Here is a 17,330-nt window from a genome sequence, read left to right as displayed (position 1 = left end):
CAGTGTAGAGAAACACCAAGATGACAGTTGACATGGGTGTAGTGAACACTGAGTACTGTATTGACCACAGTGTAGAGAAATGCCAAGATGACAGTTGACTTTATTATTAACACTGTTTCAGGTGTTAGAGCAAAAAATACAGCATTGAATGTAATGAAACGCCATTTTCTGGGGGAGACCCGGAGGCTCCCCGGACCTATTCAGGCTGATATGAATATATTAGACTTTGGCATCAGTCATGTGAATGGAGTTCTTATCCCTACCAGGGACCACAAGCCAGAACCTGGCCCACTCAGATAGGCACAAGGAGCAATGACCTATAGAATCCCCCATATTATTGGACGCCTTCTATGTCTGCCATCGACAGGGGTCAGGTACCCAGAAAGGTAAATGTCCAAAAACAAACCCCCTATTCTGGTTAAAAGATTGCTACTAAAAGCCAGGCTATTGGACAGAACTCCCCAACTGAAAATCGAGCATGACGTCACAACAGTTACCCTTTTATTTTCTGCGCAGCTCTCCCCTCCCTGGGAGGGGGAAGGGGGAGCCCCAGACCCCCGCGCTGACTATCCATACCCCAGTTCTGAGACTGGATGTCAAAACACGCAAAAAACTGTCAACCAGATGGAGGGAGGGAGGTTGCCGAGGGAGCCTCTGGCATTTAATTACATTAAATGCTGGTTTTCTGGGGGAGCCCCTTTGGCTCCCCGAATCTACGTACCCAAAGACAAAAACAGGAGGGACTTACCCGGGAGGCGGTCGCCACTTGCTCCTTAACTCAAAGTTGAGACAACTGGCTGCAACCGCCGACCCAATGCAACACATGCCCGACTAGGGCATGACCGAATGTCAGGCCAAGACATGTTACCAAAGACGGCAGCCCACACAGCAAACTAACGAACGTCGTGTTCACAAGGATACACCGCAGGCTAGCTGGACCAAATAATCCTGTGGACAACCTGGGAGACCCGAACCCTGCAATAGGGAAGTTGGGAAACCTAGTCAACCCAAAGCTTGTTCCCGGCCATCCAGGCCATGGCACGCATGTAACGGCGGAAAGCTGCAACCGGACACAACACATGATGTACCCCTGGCTGAACAAACTAAGCATCAACAACCCAAGGACCAATCTGGAAAGCAGCAGTCTCATTCTTTGCCAGAAAAGGAGACGGCTGCAGCCATACAAACCTGCCACCAGGAACAAAATAGCAGAAACCCCCTGCGCAGGAGGAGAGTATGAAGCTCCCCAACCCAACCACAAGAGGCCAATGCCAACAAGAAAAGAGCCTTGGAGAAACAGTCCTGAACCGAAGGGGCCACCACAAACCGAGGAGACAGAAAAGAGAGCACCCGGTCCAGCGACCAGGACGGTTCAGGCGGCACATGAGCAGGCCCGGAAGTGAAACAACACACGAGACAGCTTGCGGAACAGTGCAGAAGAAACATCAATGCCGAACGCAAGCTGCAGTAGCTCTGCCAGTGCCGCACGATATGAGGCGACAGTACTGTAGAAACTCACTAATCCGGAATCCGCCAATCCGGAAAATGCTCTAATCCGGCAAAAATCATGGCTGGATAGTTATCTCCCTATCTGGCCAAAATGTCCATGGAAGCCGGACTAGCGGAAATTTGGCCGGATCAACGGCCTAACACTCTTTGTACACCACCACCAGGAAGGGGGGGGGAGTTACCCTCACTGCTGCTCACTTCCTCTCCTCTGCCCCACTCACATTCACTGCCTCCCTCCCCAAGAGATCCTTCTGTAGGTGGCAGTAGATTGCCAGCCAGAAATAGCCTGGAGAATTTCCATTAAATATAATAAAGCATTCATACCTTGAGGTTACCTTGAGGTGTTTCCGGGGCTTAGCGTCCCCGCGGCCCGGTCGTCGACCAGGCCTCCTGGTTGCTGGACTGATCAACCAGGCTGTTGGACGCGGCTGCTCGCAGCCTGACGTATGAGTCACAGCCTGGTTGATCAGGTATCCTTTGGAGGTGCTTATCCATTTCTCTCTTGAACACTGTGAGGGGTCGGCCAGTTATGCCCCTTATGTGTAGCGGAAGCGTGTTGAACAGTCTCGGACCTCTGATGTTGATAGAGTTCTCTCTCTCTCTCTTCATAAAACAAGTATTTTTATAACTTTTTATTATCCTAATAATATTACTAAACAAAATCTGTAACCAAAAATATATATGAGCATGTACATCCAGAATTTAAGAAACAAATCTGGCTAACGGGGTCGAGTGTGTTAGGGTTATTGGAGTGAGCCAGCCCTCCCCCCTCCCCCCACATTTTGTATACACACTCTGCTATACTGGTCACATAGTTCAACTGTCCATAATTCATAAGTAAAAATGTATTTGTTTAATTAATAAACAGGAAGCAATAAAACATGTTAATGATTATTAATTTATCATAAGACTGTACACTTGACACAAAAATCAACATTTAATAGCATAAAGCTAAGATATAAATTTGAATATGGGTGGGAGACTTTGTTCGATGCTTTGTCAGTGAATTAACACGCTGACTTCATAACACACCTTTTCAAAAAGGTGACACCCCCAGGGTCAACACTTGCATCGGAGGAGCTTCAGCATATTTCAACAATTCTAAGTATTGTAGTACAGGATGATGATAGTGAGTGGTGTCCCAGAGAACCTAAAGGTATAGTGCTTTTGAAAAATAGGTGAGATAACAGGAATGTGCCAAGGGAAGTGAAAAATTAGATGAGAAAAAGTTGCCCTAGTGTTTCCAGTGCAGAGAAGAACATTCAAGATGACCGCCTGCAAGAGGAAATACAAAACAGAGCTTGATTTTGTTGGATTCAATGAAGAAAGCATTGATATAACCAGTCTATACAACAAGTTGGTAAAATTAGATACTATAGTGAACATTCATGTAGAAATAATTAGTAAATTGAAAGAAAGTAATGACCATTTAAATAGCAAAGTTTTATGTCTTGAGGGTTTAGTGAAAGACTTGTGCACGGATAAAAATCAATTGGAAACAAATTGCAAAGCCATGGAAGAAGAAAATAAACTCTTAAAAATAATTTTGGAAGAAGTTAAAGTAAATTTAAACATAAATGACTACAATAGGTTAGGTAAGGAAATTCAACAGGAGAAACAGCTTTTGTCAGCACAGATGGAGGAAGTTACACAGGGAATAGAACAGTGCAAGAAGGATATGCAACTCACCTATGTACAAGTGGCCAAGGAGAAGGAAAAAATTGAAGAAGCAGTAAAGGAAGCCAAACACTGCAGCAACCAAGATAAAACAAACATTAAGCTGGAAGTTAGAAAGAAATTGGCATCTATCTTGAGATAGATCTAACCCGAAGTTGGTGCAAAACACAGTTGATCGGAGTAAGTCCCTGATAATTTTTGGTTGCAAAGAAAAGGAGATAACATCTAGGTCAGAAAGAGCTGTAGAAGAAGCGAAAGTAGTAGATAAAATTGTTGGCCTCGTGGAAGGTCTTACAACCATAGAGAATGTGTGCGACTACAGGAGAATAGGCAGGTATGTAAAATGGAAAGATCGACCTTTGAGGATCACCCTAAATGGTGCCAGGCAGATGGAAGAAGTACTAAGGAATGCTAGAAAATTACAAAGTGATGAGGATGGGAAAGTGTGGTCGTTAAGACGAGATCTTTCAAAAGAAGACAGAGAGAAGCTGAAACTGAACCTCGCCGAGGCAAAAAGTTTAAATGAGAGCAGGAATGAAGAAGAAATCAATTCTTTTTTCTACAAAGTGATAGGGATAGGCAGACCAGTAAAGTGGTACATAAAGGCAAACCAACAAAAGCATTAGAGAGAGGTGGAGTGAAGAATAAGGAGAGGGAAAACAAGTTCCTGAAGATTACATACACCAACATAGATGGAGTGAGATCGAAGATACTAGAGTTAAGTGATGTAATACAGCTGCAGACACCAGACATTGTTGCACTCACGGAGACAAAACTTGAAGATGTTATTTTAAATGAGGTCATATTCCCAAGGGGTTACTCAATTTGGAGACGGGACAGAAAAATTAGGAAAGGCGGTGGCGTTGCTGTGCTGGTAAAAGAACACCTAAAGGTGAACGAATAATGACTGCCAATCCACAAGAAGTTGACATAATAGCACTAGAGATCTGCCATGAGGATGATAAACTAATGATCATAAATGCATATAGTCCACCGCCAAGCAGCACATGGTCAAAGGAGGAGCTAAATAGTAAACGAGAAGGTTTTATAACAATAATGAGAGAGATTATAGCGAGAACGAGTAACGATAGATCACGACTGTTGATAGTCAGCGACATCAACTTGAAATCCATAGACTGAGAAGCATATGAAGCTAAAACAGAAGATTTTTGGACCTGTAAATTTGTAGACCTCATCCTGGAAACATTCTTGTATCAACATGTTAAACAAGCTACGAGGATGAGGGAAGGGGACGTTCTCTCCATGCTAGATTTGATATTTAAAAAGGAAGGAGGAAGAAATATTTGACATTCAGAACCTTCCTCTCTTGGGTAAAAGTGACCATGTCTTTTTGGGAATAAAATATGCAATGCTTTATAATCTGGAAGAAAATAAGGAGGTTGAAGCAGTTGAAAAACCTGACTTCAGGAGAGGACATTATGGTGACCTTAGAAAATTTTTTAGTGAGTATAATTGGACAGACTTGTTGCTAGGCAAGGAAGTGAATGAGAGGTATGTCAAGTTTTGTGAAATATATGATAAAGGCACAAATTTTTTTTTTACCAAAACAGAGATGCAGAACTAGGAAACAGGATTGGTTCAACAGAAAGTGCAAGAAGGCCAGAGACCAAAAGACATAAAAATGGAATCAATACAGGAAGAGGCCAAACCCCCAAACATACCAGCGATACAAAGATGCGAGAAACAACTACACGGCAGTGAGGAGAGAGGCAGAAAGAAGTTTTGAAAAAGGGATTGCAGACAAATGTAAAACAGAACCAGGTCTATTCTATAAATTCATAAACAACAAATTGCAGGCAAAGGATAATATTCAGAGGTTGAAAATGGGAAATAGATTTACGGAAAATAAAAGGAAATATGTGAAACATTAAATGAAAAATTCTAAAGTGTGTTGTAGAAAATGAAGTCTTCAGGGAACCAGATACAATAAGAATTCCAGAGAACAACATAGAGCACATAGAGGTGTCTAGAAACAAAGTGGAAAAAATGCTCAAGGAGCTAAGTAGGAACAAAGCAGTTGGTCCAGATGGAGTTTCACCATGGGTTCTAAGAGAACGTGCACCTGAGCTCAGCATTCCACTTCAACTGATTTTTCAGGCATCCCTGTTTACAGGAGTTGCAGCTGATGTGTGGAAAAAGGCTAACATAGTTCCAATCTACAAATGTGGAAGCAGGGAAGACCCCCTTAATTATAGACCTGTATCATTGACAAGTGTAATAGTCAAAATATTGGAAAAAAAAAAATAATTAAAACTAAATGGGTATAATACCTGGAGAAAAACTATATAATTGTCGGAAAATCCGACACCATTTAATATATCATACATACAGATAATAGCTGTATTGTATAAACAAGTTAACCCATAGAAAACGTAACTTGTAGTGGAATTACCGTCTATAGAAAACGGGATATCATCACCACATACTATTATATTCTCCACCTATTATGGTGGGAATTATTCTTAAATACATTAGTCTTTGGACTTTACCATCATAAAAACATCTTATATAAATTAACTTAATTATCAATATTAAAGTAGAGTAAATGTGACCCTTCTATCACTTTCTGAAATCTGGACAATGTAAGCTAGGCGTCAGAGTGGGGAAGGAGGGCAGCCATTGTTGTTGAGACTAGACCAGAGGCTCTCGGGAGCAAATTCGGCTCCTGTTAATTTTACTTGGACGTAGTGTTATGGAAACCAAAGGTGTACCATTATCACGCGCTGTCAACAAATTCAAGTTAAGTGTTCTTTCCGAAACCCATGTATCTTTCATTTATGGCCATTAATGTCATTATATAGGGTGAGCCGGTTAGAGCACGACATAGCCTCAAACTAAAGGTAATTAAGCCAGGTCTTTATTGTTCCATGTATAGTGTTTTCTCTGATATAGCTTGTCATATATAGGATTCTGGCTTGACAGCTAGCGCACTTTTGACAGGTCAAGACGAGGAAGCAAGATTTTGTGCACCAGTTACTGGGTGATGGAAGCTACCTCAAAGAGGATAATTTGGTGTCTACACCCTAGTTATACCTGGTGGACTAACCTGCTGTACTATAAGATAAGGAACCTTTTCAATGTATGTAGTCTAATTCTGTAGTTTGATTGGCTGCATATATATAAACTAATAAACCCCCCCTAATGTGTAGAGGATCGATTTGTGAGATTATGAGATTATTGCAGAAATACAGTCCACTTAACATTATACAAATTGCTATCGAAGTATATAAATTAACGTAAATATAAATTCATATAAATTAAATAAATATAAATCTCACAGGTCGGTTCCCACATTATTTGGTCATCTTCGAACCGGATGACGGATTATTTGATCCTTTGAACCCACATTTGGTCATCTTAGTACCGGATGAACCAGTTAACCAGTGGATTCATTAAATATACTAGTGCAGTGTTATTTAAACAAAGCCAGCAGTCAATGACGGCGGTGTTGACTCGTGCGAGTTCACGAGCCCCGCTCAGTTCAGATCAGCTTCGTCAGCGGTTTCATGTACACCCACAGATATTGGTGGCGTGTTATTCTGTGAAATGACAGCGCTAATATAGAAGCCAGCCAAATTAGTGACTGTGTCTTCGCGATATTGTTCAGGGATTTCGTGGTGTTAAATTTCGTGAGAGATTATCTACGAATTTTGTGGACTTTATTTCGCGAGGTCACTAATAATATTTAATACTTCTAGATAATATTAGAAGTTTTATAGAAGCTAATTAAGAGGCTATTATCAATAATTGTGTATATTATTTCTACAAAATAGAGAATCATTTAATATATATTGCACTAGTGATCACAGTATAATATTTACTAATTGCCAACCCACAACAGGGTAGGATATTACCAGGGACTAGTTGAACTATTATCGTTCATCCTAGTTCCATTATTACCATAGTCAGTTGTACTATATTGAACAACCTAACACCATTAATGAATGGTGCAGACCCTATTTTGGGTGTAATTTTTATCAACTCGAGTTGAGTTGTGTATATATAATAATTTACTTATGATCATTACACCTTTGAGTGATTAATTAGTGTCTCTACCATCCTAGGGTGATATAGAAGAGCTAACCTAAAGGTACTTCCAGTGACACTGGTTTATCACTCAAATCATTAGTGTGTATGATTGTATATATATAATGTGTATTAATTTTAAGTGCTAACCTCTAGTAGAGGTAGGATTATTGCCTAGTGAGTTCAGAATTTAACCCTAGGCTACCATTAGTACTTGCTCACAATTTATGAGCCAGTGGTGCCCAATTAACAAGTCACCATGACTAATCCACAGAAAGCAAAGCGTGCTTTAATATCAAGCAAACGCCAACTAACAAGAGATCTCAACCAATATGAACAGTTGTTATATGAGCCTGTAATTAATTATCGTCGGTTGAAAATACCACTGTTACAGATTCAAACCCAATTGCATATATTGAAAGCAAATAGGAAATCTTACCAAAATCAGGTCCACGACGACGACATAGTAGTTGAAGATGTGGAACCATTCCTGTCTGACCTTGCACAATATGAAGAAGAAACTCAAGCCAGGTTGGAACATTTACACAGGATAATTGAATCAGAACAAATAGCAAGTACACCAAATAAAGTAGATAATGTTATGGATGATCTGGATCTTTTTGAGAATAAATGTAAAGCCAGATTAGATCCTTTAATCAACAAGGATAAAGCTTCACCCAGTAAAGCTTCACCCACTACAGCTTCACCCAATATTATACCACCAGAAATTAAGCAGTTCTCAGACAATTTATCCACAGTCTCTGTGAATTCTGAAAACCCAATACCTGAGGCCACTAAGTTAACATGCCTCCAAACTAGAGGTGAAGCTGAACCAGTAGTAGAAAATGTAAATGAAAATAGCAACAGCACTAATTTCCCAGTCCAGCCTCCTAGGAATAATGCTGGCAATGAGAAAACTGTCATACATCTAGTACTACAATTGCTGGATTTACCTCAACCTGATCAGACTGCTGACTCATTACAATCCTTCAGCATGGAGTTTGAGTCACTACTAAGAATATTCAGTCTTAAGGTTGATATAACTACTAGTGAATGGATGACCAAAGTAGTCCTTCAACGAAAATTGTCCAGCGATATACTAGATGAATTATATGCACATCAACATAACACCATCCTGACAGTACAGGACATCACTGAAGGTTTACATTCCATCATAAGCAAACGACGAGCAAATGAGGAAGTTAAAGCCTCATGCAAGCCTTCAGAAATAGAAAATAAGAGTCAATTAAAGGGTAAAACAACTACCCCAAATAAACATCAGTCAATTACTCTAACATCAAGTTGCAGAAAATCTGACAATGCAGCAGCAACCTCCAATCCTACTGTTACTAGTTCACCCAAACCGGTAACTTCCAAACGTGCAGTAGGCTGGGGGACATGTATGTTCTGCAAAAAGAAACATTCAACATACCGTTGTGCTAATTATCCAACCAGAGACACTCGTATGGAGCGACTCCAGGAATTAGGGAGATGTGCAAGGTGTCTCAAGTCACACAACATAGACTATTGTGATACCCAATTCAACACCTGTAACAGGTGTAGAAGAGGTAGGCACCATGCAGCACTGTGTAAATATACGAAATTAACGTATTCAAGACCCAAGGTGGAAGATAGCATTCCCACCACAGTACAGTACTGCAAGGTGCAACAAACAAAGAGTGTCCAATCGGCAAAGTCTAAAGGTAATACGACTTTGCCTACTGCCCAAATTACCATCCTGAATAAGAGGGCCAAGGTCCATACCCGTGGGTTGTTTGACCAAGGATCCCAGAGAACATATATCACTAAAAAGCTGGCAGATGAATTACAATTAAGGCCTGTAGCCCAGACGTCATTCAACATCTCAGGGTTTGTAACAGATGCAGAACCTCAAGTCTACCAGGTGGTACAACCATCAGTACGTTTAGGCAGGTACGTCTGTCGAGTACAAGCCATTATGGTGGACAAAATACCAGTAGACCTACAAGTTCAAGGTCTGAGAGCAACAGCCAAATTCCTGAGAAATAGAGGAATAAAATTGGCAGATAATATTAAGTCTGATCACCTCACCGACTTCGGTGTCCTTGTTGGGACAGACTATTGCCATCGATTCATCGGTAGCCCTACTAAATATCAGGGTATAACCATGTTAAACTCTGCAGGAGGTAAATTACTCTCAGGCCCAGTATCAAGCCTGAGGAGACCTATGCCTGCAGATAAACAATACCAGTAGAGATCTAAATTTGTCAGCTGATTATATTTCTCCAGTAGCATTATACTAAGGAGATTACAGCTGACTATACCAACAGAGGTTGATGTTAGTATCATCATTTAAAGCTGAAGATGAGTTCATGAGGCCTCAGTGGCAAATCAGTGAACAGTAGCCTAAAACAGCTACAAGTCACTGCGACCAATGTCACTGAACCCACTGCAGTCTCAGAACCATACTTTACTTTAATGATGAGCTATTCAATCTTCTGAATCAATTAACTAAATTAAACCCCAATAAATCTGATGACTGATTTGATACATTTATTATTTAATCAAGATGTATTCCATGGGCCTCAGTGTTTATATATCAGTGACCAGTTACTTGAAAAAACTTCAAGTTATATCTAATGTCACTGATCTCACTGCAGTCCCTGAATCATACTTGACTGTAGTACTTGATCACATTCAGTCTTCTGGGTTAAATAATATGTAATAAGGCTTGAATATTAGCCTTTCAAGAGTTAACAGGGAAATGAAATTGCATTAGACTTCTAACCCCTGCAACTCTAGTACGGGACATCCGTCCTGTACGAACAGACACACAAATGTGTGATTACTAACTACTAACATCAAATTAATCTAATAATTCGAAGGAGGAGTATCGGTGTTCGTCTGTTCTAAGTAGGACTTCGACCCGTGAGCAGCCCCCTGGGGAATTATGTCGGAAAATCCGACACCATTTAATATATCATACATACAGATAATAGCTGTATTGTATAAACAAGTTAACCCATAGAAAACGTAACTTGTAGTGGAATTACCGTCTATAGAAAACGGGATATCATCACCACATACTATTATATTCTCCACCTATTATGGTGGGAATTATTCTTAAATACATTAGTCTTTGGACTTTACCATCATAAAAACATCTTATATAAATTAACTTAATTATCAATATTAAAGTAGAGTAAATGTGACCCTTCTATCACTTTCTGAAATCTGGACAAAGTAAGCTAGGCGTCAGAGTGGGGAAGGAGGGCAGCCATTGTTGTTGAGACTAGACCAGAGGCTCTCGGGAGCAAATTCGGCTCCTGTTAATTTTACTTGGACGTAGTGTTATGGAAACCAAAGGTGTACCATTATCACACGCTGTCAACAAATTCAAGTTAAGTGTTCTTTCCGAAACCCATGTATCTTTCATTTATGGCCATTAATGTCATTATATAGGGTGAGCCGGTTAGAGCACGACATAGCCTCAAACTAAAGGTAATTAAGCCAGGTCTTTATTGTTCCATGTATAGTGTTTTCTCTGATATAGCTTGTCATATATAGGATTCTGGCTTCACAGCTAGCGCACTTTTGACAGGTCAAGACGAGGAAGCAAGATTTTGTGCACCAGTTACTGGGTGATGGAAGCTACCTCAAAGAGGATAATTTGGTGTCTACACCCTAGTTATACCTGGTGGACTAACCTGCTGTACTATAAGATAAGGAACCTTTTCAATGTATGTAGTCTAATTCTGTAGTTTGATTGGCTGCATATATATAAACTAATAAACCCCCCCTAATGTGTAGAGGATCGATTTGTGAGATTATGAGATTATTGCAGAAATACAGTCCACTTAACATTATACAAATTGCTATCGAAGTATATAAATTAACGTAAATATAAATTCATATAAATTAAATAAATATAAATCTCACAGGTCGGTTCCCACAATAATATCAGACAGACAGTATGGTTTTCGATCTGGAAGATCCTGTGTAACGAACTTACTCAGTTTTTATGATCGAGCCACAGAGATATTACAGGAAAGAGATGGTTGGGTTGACTGCATCTATCTGGACCTAAAAAAGGCTTTCAACAGAGTTCCCCATAAGAGGATGTTCTGGAAACTGGAACATATTGGAGGGTGACAGGTAAACTTCTAACATGGATGAAAAATTTCCTGACAGAAAAATGAGGGCCGTAAACTGAGGCAAGGTATCAGATTGGAGGAATGTCACGAGTGGAGTACCACAGGGTTCAGTTATCGCACCGGTAATGTTCATTGTCTACATAAACGATCTGCCTGTGGGAATACAGAATTACATGAACATGTTTGCTGATGATGCTAAGATAATAGGGAAGATAAGAAACCTAGATGATTGTCATGCTCTTCAAGAAGACCTGGACAAAATAAGTACATGGAGCAACACTCGGCAAATAGAATTTAATGTGAATAAATGCCATGTTATGGAATGTGGAACTGGAGAACATAGACCCCACACAACCTATAAATTATGTGAGAAATCTTTAAAGAATTCTAAAAAAAAAAAAAGGGATCTAAGGGTGGTTCTAGATAGAAACTGTCACCTGAGGACCACATTAAGAACATTGTGCGAGGAGCCTATGCTACACTTTCTAACTTCAGAATTGCTTTTAAATACATGGATGGAGATATACTAAAGAAATTGTTCACGACTTTTGTTAGACGAAAGCTTGAATATGCAGCGGTTGTATGGTGCCCATATCATAAGAAGCACATCAACAAACTGGAAAAGTTGCAAACGACATGCCACTAAGTGGCTCCCAGAACTGAAGGAGAAGAGCTACGAGGAGAGGTTAGAGGCATTAAATATGCAAAAACTAGAGGATAGAAGAAAAAGAGGCAATATGATCACTACGTTCATTATAGTAACAAGAATCAATAAAATTGATAGGGAAGAATTCTGAGACCTGGATCTTCAAGAACAAGAGGTCATAGATTTAAACTAACGAAACAAAGCTGCCGGAGATATATAAGAAAATTCACTTTTGTAAACAGAGTGGCAGACGGTTGGAACATGTTAGTTGAGAAGGTGGTGGAGGCCAAAACCGTCAGTAATTTCAAAGCGTTATATGACAAAGAGTGCTGGGAAGACGGGACACCACGAGTGTAGCTCTCATCCTGTAACTACACTTAGGTAATTACACATCTCTCACTACCTCTCCTCCACTGACTGGACTGGACTGACTGACTGACTTGACAGCTCCCTCCATGCCTGCCTTTGGATAACTTAAGTTTGCAAACCAAGTGGTTGTCTGTACAAACATTTTTGGAAATGGTCACTTTTGGACTCACGCGGTGAAAAAGTATGTTAATCCAGAAAACCGGCTTATCTGGCATGGGGTCCTACCCATATAGTCCAGATTAGCGGGTTTATACAGTAATCTGCATAAGATGACAGTCCCAAAACAACAACGAAAGGAAGGAGAGGACAACCGTAACAGAGACCTACGAAGGGATAAGAAATAACGGAAGGACCGCCAGGAAACTTCATACTGAAACAGAGATGAAGCATGCAGGTGGGACACCATTAACAAAGCCACCTGATCACCATACAAACGGAGATAGACCCACATCAAAAAGACTGGACATGAAGACTCAAGGAGAAGTAGAACCAGCTACGTAACGGACTGGTCCGATCTACTGAAAGAGGCAGAGCCACGGGAAGACCCGTGGGGTTCAGACATCGAGCAAACAGCACCTGAAACCAAGGCTGGGCCGGCCACCAAGGAGCTAAGAGGACTACTCTCCCTTGGTAGTCTCCAAGCGAGTTAGGACCTGGAGTAACAGCTGAACAATGGTGAAGTGGTACAGGAAACCCCACCTTGACCAGTCCTGCCTGAAGGCGTCGACCCTGACAGCCTTGCAGTTGGGGAAGGGTGCCACATATAATGGGAGGCGCCCCAACCATGCAGATGCGAAGAGGTCGACTTCCAGAAGCCCGTATGTCCGGCAGAGCCAATTGAACGAGTCAGCGTCGACCGTCCATTCCGTGGACAGTGGAATGAACAAAGACAGGCCGTCCACCAGGACGTTGGACCCCCTCCCCCCCGAACGTGAACTGCCAGGAGAGCCAAACACTGAGAACTCAGCAGACGAGTCACCCGAAGCTACCAGCCCCAATGAGCCAAGGACCGCATCGAACCCCGGCAATGAACCACTGGGGAGCAGTCCAAATGGAGCCTGACCATCGATCCGCGAGCAACCTGAACCCTACGAAGTGACAGCCACACCACCGCAAACTCCCACACCAAGCTGTGGGTCAGGAAGGAAAGACCTCACCACTCCTGGCCGGTACTCTGAGCACTGGTCACAAAGCCCCAGACTAGAGACAATGCGTCCATGAACACATTGAGCGAGGGCTCGGGTAGGCAGCAAGGCAGTGAACCCCCGAAAAACCCAAAGAGGAAGTCGGCGACTCAGCAACTGATGCAAGGCCCCCAGAGGCCAAACCCAGCGATCGCGAGAGAGGCCGAAGGGATGACCCCAAAGGAATCAGAACAACCAACGAAACCAAACCCGACCCGGTGGGTAGACCATCACTGCTAAGCTCAGACTCCCACACAAACCCTCGAGCAACCACCGCGTGACCCGGGATCCCCCCAGAAACAGGCGAAGGCGGGACTGCTGCCAAAGGGCCTCCGGAGGAAGAGACAAGGAAGCACTCCGAGAGTCCCACACAAGACCCAGCCAAGACCGAACCTGAGAGGGAACCAGATGGTACAGCTCACCAGGAACCCGAATCAGGTGAGCTGGGAAAAAACCAAATCCCTGGCGAGCAGACGTGCGGACTGGCTGGGAGCCCACACCATCCAGTCATCAAGGTAGGCCAAAATCCGAACCCTTAAGAGAAGCAGATGGGCCACCATAACCTGGGTAAGGCGTGTGAACATGCAAGGTGCCAGATTCGAGCCGAATGGAAGGCAATGAAAATGGTAAGCCTGATGCCCCACAACAAAACCAAGCCAGTCCCTGAACCCCAGATGAATTGGGACATGCCAATATGCATCCCGGAGTCAAGGGACACCATCCAAGTGCCCGGCTCCAAGAAAAGACAGACCTGGGACAGAGTAGACATCCGAAAGAAGGGGCAGGAGACCCAAGGGCTCAGACAGAGCAAGTCCAGAATGAACTGCAGGTCTGCACAGTCCCGTTTCAGAACTGGAAACATGCGGGACTCACCTGAGGGACCCACCCACCAGCCCCGAACCCCCTAAAGGAGGAGGGGCCACCCAACACTACCGCAGGCCATCAGAAACGATATGAAAAGCCCATTATGAGCAGAGCGATCACCACGCTAACCAGCCGTCGTCAGTTCTGAAGGCTGTGTCATCCCCAAAACTGGCACCACTGGCCTACCACGACAAGAGGAACCCCAAGCCCTGGCACAACCCTTCTGGGAAGACCTCCCCACAGGCCCCCTGGAGAACAAACAAGTTCGACATGGGACGGCAACCGGAAAAAGCTACCTGAAGATACTGCACCACCACAGACTCTGCAAACAGCAAAGGACAAACAGGCAAAGAAACCTAAGAACCAGAGCCCAAGCGGATTCCACGGATTGAAAGATCATCGCCTGCCGACATGCGAGATAAGAAACAAAAACAGACACTGCATCCTGCAGCATCCTGCAGGGATGCGGGATGTCCGCAACACGAACAGCTTCAACAGGGCAGACGATGCCCGCACTGTCAAAACCAACGCATTAGACCCAGGATCGGTCCCAAGTCCCTCCATGTCCTCTTCAAGTCAATTCAAAGACCGCTCGAGAAGGGAAAAGAACCGCAAGACCAACACCAAAAGGCCACGGGCACAAAAATTCTCAGCAACCAGGGCAGCTAAAAGGGTGGGAACCTGCATGTGAAGCTGCACAATGCCGACATCCCGAGGAAGGGCAGGGGTGAACAAGCACGCATTGAGGTGCACATAGTTGTCCCCCAGGTAAACCTGAACCACCTTAAGAGCCTCCTGCACCTCATGAGGTGGGATGCGAGAGGCCAAAAACTTCCGGAAGGACTGGACTGAAGCACACAAGAAAACACAGAACCGAATACGGGGAGGGGTCGACGCCATATCAAACTCGTACAGGGAGGGAAGATAAGAAAACCCTACCCACTGTAACAAGCCCTGCTCCGAGAGTACCAAAAACCAAGCGGGGTGTAATGGGCCCAAGCCTCCCAAGTCGTCCCCTCCCCCCTGCCCCGGGAACCTCCACATCAGGCCCCGGGGCTGAGCCGTCCTCCAAGCCCCCTGCCTCAAAAGAAAAGGCAGAAGCCGCCGGAAAAGCTGGAATAAAGAGGGCCCACTGGTCAAACCCAGAAGCACCAGCTGAAGGAACAGGCTTGAATGCCTCCATCGTCGCACAGGAAGGGGCATCCCCTGAAACTGTCAGAGTCTCAACACCAACTAAACCCTACCCCGACTCTGAAACTCTCAGATGCATCAGAGCCAGAAGCAAGGGGGAGGGGGGAGGAACAAGACGAACAACAGCAGGGGAAGGACAAGGGGGCACTGACAAAACCAAAGTCGAAACGACTAACATCCCCAAATCTGGGTCCCTATAACCAAACATGGGGCAGTCTCAGGGCTTCTGGGTGAGCATCCAACCTAGGTCATTGCAGCAACCTAAAACGCGCATGCAATGCCGTAGCTGCCTGCACCCGTAGATCATTATCAGTGGACTGGGTGTATTGGAGTACAAACAAGGAACAAAACTCGCAGGACTCCAGGTTGAAGGTGTCACCGACCCAACAGGCAGCATGACGGAGGCACAAACAGCGAGTGTCACCCTGAGATAAGGAGACAGAGCAACCTTTAAAACTCGTACGAAGCAAGATGGGACTCGAGGGACGCCTCCATCAGACCACTGAGCCACATAGGGTTTTCCAGTGCCCTTTGTCGCGTATTCTCACTAGGGGAAGCCTAGACTAGGAACTGCTAACCAGCGCCAAAAATTACCAAAACAAACTCCAAATTGCTGAACTCACGAGACATGTACACTCACGGGTACCTAGTAGAGGACTACCAAGATATAATTGGGGTGAGGACCAAAACCAAGGGGCAGACCCCCCACCAGGCAGGAAAACAAAAACAATAAAAAAACAAAAAATCTCGCAGGAGCACAACGTGCCCAGGCGGAACAGAGCCGGCCACTATGAGTAGGTGACAACTAGCTGCACAATACCTTGCATCCCAACAGTGACGAAAACTACCTCCTTCCCAGAGGCAAAGAGGGGTGCATGAAGCACCCCAGCTGACTCCAATGGAGGGTAATCACCAAGCAGCAAAAGCCCACAGCAGCGGTATACCCCAAAGGTGATTTGTGGAAGGTAGCCCCAAGCTCCATGGGCAGTACTTACAGGCAGTACTCTAGGGCTACCTTCCTAGGGAAGGTAACCCTAGGCGCAAGCAGACCGAGTACTGGTAAAAGTACTCCTGGCTCGCACACCACCACAGGACAGGACCACATCACAAGGTACAGCACTGGAAAATTCAGAGCCAGAGTCGCACAACCGTCCAGGAAGCACATCAGCCACAGAACTCGTGTGTGGATAGCCGGCATGTGGGTCTGGGGCTCCCCTACTCCCTCCCGGGGAGGGGGGGTTGCTGCGCAGACGGCGGCACGGTGAAGGTTGTGACACCATGTTCGTTTGCTCATTTTTCATTTGGGGAGTTCTGTCCAATAGTTCGGCTTCCAGTACCAACCTTTTAACCAGAATAGAGGTTTGTTTTGGGATGCCTACTTTCTGGGTGCATTACCCGGTTGATGGCAGATATAGAATGCTTTCAACCACACGGGGTTTCTATAGGCCATTGCTCGTCGTGCCTTTCTGAGGGGAGGCCAGATTCTGGCTCGTGGTCCCCGTTAGGCTTAGAACTCCATTCACTTGACTGATGTCAGGGGTCTAATACATTCATATCAGTCCGGATAGCTTCGTGGAGCAGAAGGGGCTTCCCCCAGAAAGTTTCCTATATATAAAGTCTACTCTCATCTTATTGTGTCTCCATGTCAAAAGTGTTTATATAGAGGCAATACTACACTCAGTTGGGTGAGAACAATGTGACCTTCAGCAA

General features: G+C 43.9%; 1 protein-coding gene across 2 annotated transcripts in view; it reads right to left on the bottom strand.

Moving 5' to 3' along the window:
- The window catches only part of LOC138371392 (uncharacterized), a 238,065-nt gene that overhangs the window by 24,396 nt on the left and 196,339 nt on the right, over positions 1-17,330 (bottom strand). The window lies entirely within an intron of this gene.

This window comes from Procambarus clarkii, chromosome 35, assembly GCF_040958095.1.
Source record: "Procambarus clarkii isolate CNS0578487 chromosome 35, FALCON_Pclarkii_2.0, whole genome shotgun sequence".
NCBI lineage: Eukaryota > Metazoa > Arthropoda > Malacostraca > Decapoda > Cambaridae > Procambarus > Procambarus clarkii.
Note: the sequence above shows the minus strand (reverse complement) of the source record. Positions and strands in the feature narration are given on the sequence as shown.